We start from the raw sequence: 5,284 nt of genomic DNA on the forward strand, positions 1-5,284 counted from the left end.
CAGTTATTCAGTCCGAAAAAAGTGTCTGTAGCTGTTTAGGTTTGTTTCCAAACACCTTTTCTAAATACACACAAGGTATATCATTAGTTGTATTTTCTTTTAATATTCGCAGAAGTCATTTTAAATATAAGCGTGAGCGACGATATTCCTTCAGCGCATGCACCGCTTTCTACATTCGCTTTACGTCACTGACACTACTATCAAAATTTGTACAGGAATACTGAACAACGCCTACAGGTCACCGGGGTCACCGTGATGAGGCAGGAAGTGATGTCAGAAAACACGAAAAGTCTCTCTTAATCGTTGTTTTTAATAATACTTTATACACATGAATTCTCTTATCTAAAGTATGATTCTAACAAGCGCTTGGAATAACACAAAATAGCTGATTAAATAGTTCAGCGCGCGAATATCAGTGGTGGCTATGATGTAAAGGAGTGTAAAGAGCGGTTCATGCGCTGCAAGCAGTATGTGGTGAGCGACGTGCAATAAGTACGTGGGCGATAAGCTGAAAAAGAAAACCACAAAACGTGTCTGTTATCATTGATTTAACTTTGATCAGCTTTGATTTAAGCGCACGAAAGTTGTCTTTGATTGTTTTCCATTAAACACGCATAAATTAGCATGGCATGAATAACAGACAAACCGTTTTATTTTATTTTTTTTATTTTTTCTTTTTCTTTTGTGGTCCTACAGAAGGGCAGTTATGTAGATCTGAAGGAGTACCTGTGATGCGCAGTCATCAGTCATTTTACGCGTTTGCACTTCATAGACCTCACCTGTTTGTATTTCTCGAGTTACCTGCCTATACAAAGAAAAACACAAAAGGCGTGCTATATCTTCCGCCACCATTGAAAGATATTTTTTCGAATGACTTCGGCATCCAATATTCGTACTTGTTTTCGCCTTTTCACCCTGTGATCCTAAATAGGTTAGTCCAGTTATTAGGCAACGCCGCTCCCGATTGACTGTTTGTTGCTCATTACGTTTTACTGGGGTGAGAGAATGTATATATGAAAGATAGCAACGTCTACAAAGTACTGGCATTGTCAGAGAGAAGAAAGCAGGTTGAAAAAAGTTAGCTGAGAAAAGATGTATGGTGATTGTTGTCATAATTATGCGCATTTGAAGACAAAAAGTACATGGGTGTAAGCAAATGAGATGTGTAGTTTTCTACAAGATGTATGTTGCTCTGTAAAGCCATTGACATATTTTCAATCAGAGAACAATTATCAGTCTATATACGCTGAGGGAATTCGTCTGTAATTCGTCTGTAATTCGTCTGTCATCTGACGCCAGGAATTGAGTGGCAATTTATAACCGGAAATGCTCCGGTTTTCGGGGGGGATTTATGATTTATTTGACGTCTGCTAGAAGAGAAAAATGTGTGAAATGTAATTTGAGGCGTTCTTTATTAACCTTGCCGGCTGAAAACACACATTCGAACAAACGCAATTCTTTTACCGAACCGATTAGCATGCGCTAGCATGCAAGAGTAAATCATCGTCGCGAGACGCTCGCCACAACGGGCCAGTTGTGTATCTGCCGGCGACAGTGATAACGAGTTACCTCACAGACAGCGATTAATCATAGAGCTGACGGCCGTCAATGAAATACTCTAACGGCAGAGGTCCGCGTTATATTGGTCTTGCTTTGAACATGACATAACATTATGTTTCGTCACTGCATGATGACAGTTTGGGATTATCGAAAGTTTAACCTGCCTGCCCCCCCCCCCCCCCCCCCCCCACAACCCCAAATTGGCTGTTTGGCCATATTCCCTACAGCGTATTGTACCTATGCATCGAATCAGACATTCGTATACCAGCCGTTATCCAATGCGGACCTTACAGGTCAATAATCGCACAGAAAATTACCAAAATGACGCATAACACAACAAAGAGCTAAGAGCTTATACGTATAAGTAAGAAACAGAACGGAATCATACAAGAGAAAGCTGTCAGCAGTTTTCATAGATGTTGAAAAGTGCATTATATGTTCTAGGCAACTGAGTGTAATTAGTATTCAAAGCGTGTACCACGCTAAGAATATCAATTATCGATAATAAAATATGTATCTCAGTTGCGCTTTTATTGCAACTGTTCATATAGACAACGTGGCGATCTAATTCAACACGATGCATATACTGCCCCTCCCTATGCTCGCTTTGTAAACATCACTGCCACCACCCAATGCCATGCTAAGAGAAACCGGAAAGATGATGTCTCATCACTCGTATAACCACGCAAAACAGCGTTTCCAGCGTTCGCGGGAACACATATGTTCTCGGGTTATAGAGATAACTCGCGCCTGATTGGTTAAAAATTATAACATGAGGGCGCTTTCGGTTTTTTCAGTGTGTACGATTTTATTTATTTATTTATTTATTTATTTAATTTATTTAATTGACTGGTGCTTTACGCCGCACTCAGAATATTTTACTTATACAACAGCGATGAATTTTATGGCGAGGGGAACCCACGACCATCCGCAGGTTGCTGCTGAGGCTTATTTTGAACTACGATATAATTATACTTTTGGTCAGTGTTGTCTTTAATTTAAATAAATAAAATACCAGCCAAAAACCTCAGCTTGCAGCACGTGAACGCATAGCAACTCTTGACCAATCAAAAGTCATGATTTACAAATAATTTATATACCCATAAAATCTCATTAAAAAACTCACTTTTTATTTAATATTTGATATTGTTTAGCAAAAGGTCATAAAAACTGTACATATGATCACTTGACTCATATACAAAACCATGTATCAGTGTGGACGCCTGTGTAATATTGAGCCATTTAGCAGATCGTCCATTCGAAAGTGTCAGTCATCTTCGATGACGTCACTCCGGGCCGGAACATCCTGTTGGCAATCGAGGAATTTTGATAGATCCTGGCAACAGATAGCTGGTCAAATTTTGATTGGATCATAAACCATCAGTGAAATTATTCGACATCAAAACCTCTCATCCGAGACGTAGTATAAATGACCCCGGTACAGCAGCATGTGTTTCCTATTGTGTTGACGCGTTAGGCGCCGTTACATTTTCACCGGTTGACTGTCCACGCCTGCGGAATTTACCAGGTAGGCTACATATGCACATACATCCTGTAAACGGCCGAAAGACCTTTTAGCCTTTTAGTCCGTATGACAGTGTGTAGTGAGGGTGAGCGCTCATTTGGTATACTCACTTCAGTGATTAACTGTTTTATGCTCAGGCTTTGGAGTACCATACCTGTTTCTTAAGGTATAGTTGTTACTGTTTTCTTACTCTCAAGAAAAAAAAACTAAACTGATGTGTACCGTTTTGTACAGATATGTTTGTGTACTTGGCGATGTACACAAGATGTGTATGGCAGGTACACAGTTTGGTACACATTAAAAGTGTTGTTACGGTACGTAAAGATGATGTAGGCAAGGTACACATTAATGTTTCTGTGCAAATTTGTTAGAATTCATGTGTTCCCGTGGTACACATCTTGTGTAGCTTTTGTACACAATTGCTTTAGACGGAATCCCATTCATCACAAACAGTTGTTTTAAGCACGTTTTATTTTGTAGGCCTACCTACCTTTACCTATAACGAAGCAACTCTTTTATTCTCTCATATCTCTTTCAATACAAACAATATTTTTAAAATGTGTTTCATTTTGATTTCTAAACACTGTAATAGGTACTACTTAGGTCTACAGATACTCATCATGTTCCATTAACACGCATATGGAAGCAACTGGTTCACAATACGGAAATTTAACAGCTAGTTAAATCAAGACAGTTTATGTATTTATTTATCTGATTAGTGTTTTACGCCGTACTCAAGAATATTTCACTTATACGACTGATTAATTGCTATATTCGTAACTGACGTTCATGCGCATTGAGAAGATGGCCTGTTTCCTGCATTTGATTAATTGCCATTTTCGTGACTGACGTTCATACGCAGTGGGACGATGATCTCTTTCTTCCTTTTGATTAACTGCCATTTTCATAACTGACGTTCATGCGCAGTGAGACGATGTCTCTTTCCTGCATTTGATTAACTACCATTTTCATAACTAACGTTCATGCGCAGTGAGACGATGGTCTCTTTCCTGCATTTGATTCACTGCAATTTTCGTCACTGACGTTCATGCGCAGTGGGACCATGGTCTCTTACCTGCATTTGATTAACTGCCATTTTCATACCTAGCGTTTATACGCAGTTAGACGATGGTCTCTCCGAATGGATAATCCCGTGGGCGAGTTCGAACTTTATGTAATTTGTAGGACTGATCTACCTGCATGTATATATAGCTGTCGCAAGATATGTTGAAAGAAAAAAAAGCTCTGAAGAACCGTCGTTATACGGTGAAACTAGTAAGCTAAAGCAACAAGTTGAGTTTGTCATGTTTCTTCTATAGTATATCTTGCACGATAGCCTAATCGTCTTAGTGCAGATAACGAACCGAAGGTAACTCAGATGCAAAAGTTGAAGGATTCTGTCTGGTATACTCGCCGGGATTTGATAACCGTCCCAGAGGTCTTCTCCAAAGGTTACTACTCTACCACCTGAGCTAAAAGTGAACTTCCCACCAGCCACTGGCACTGCTATAGAATGGTTTACGCATTGATTTTCCTTAGCATAGTGGTAGTAAATTAGTAAATTTGTCAACTTCAAAACACATTCGCGTGGTACCTTGCCATACCACCACATGCAGCTTGCACTTTTCTCTAGAACATATCAAAAATCAACCTAGCGTGACCACCATTGTTTTTAGCTGTGGTTACTGGAAGGGAATTCACTGTATTTTGTTATCTTGGTAACCTCGTAACCTCTACGAGGGTGAGTGGTAACCCTGCTCCAAAATTTTCAGTTCTATCCAAAACAGACGAAATTCTGATATATTTTAACTAGATGCAAACTAATAGTGCAAAATTTATAATGTATCAACAACCTAACATGTCTGTGTGGTAGTATTAGCCAATCAGTGCCCGTTCACTCTTCAGTTCGGAGGTAAATCTTGCACCCAGTTCTACCAATTGCGCATGTGTAACCTATAAACGCGGAAAATGTGCTTCCATACCTACACGTAGGTCACTCTTCTTTGGAAACAGTGCATAGAAAAGACCATCGGCCATGGTCACGCGTGGGTCACGTGGTATATCTGGTCACATGATATATATCCTTACAAATGAAGCAGAAATATAAGGCCGGTCGCTGAGGTAAATAAGACAGTATTTGCATCCTTATCAAACGTGAACGTTCTCTTAGAAATACATTTTTACGAAAAAAAATAGACT

This window comes from Liolophura sinensis, chromosome 4 (assembly GCF_032854445.1).
Source record: "Liolophura sinensis isolate JHLJ2023 chromosome 4, CUHK_Ljap_v2, whole genome shotgun sequence".
Classification (NCBI taxonomy): domain Eukaryota; kingdom Metazoa; phylum Mollusca; class Polyplacophora; order Chitonida; family Chitonidae; genus Liolophura; species Liolophura sinensis.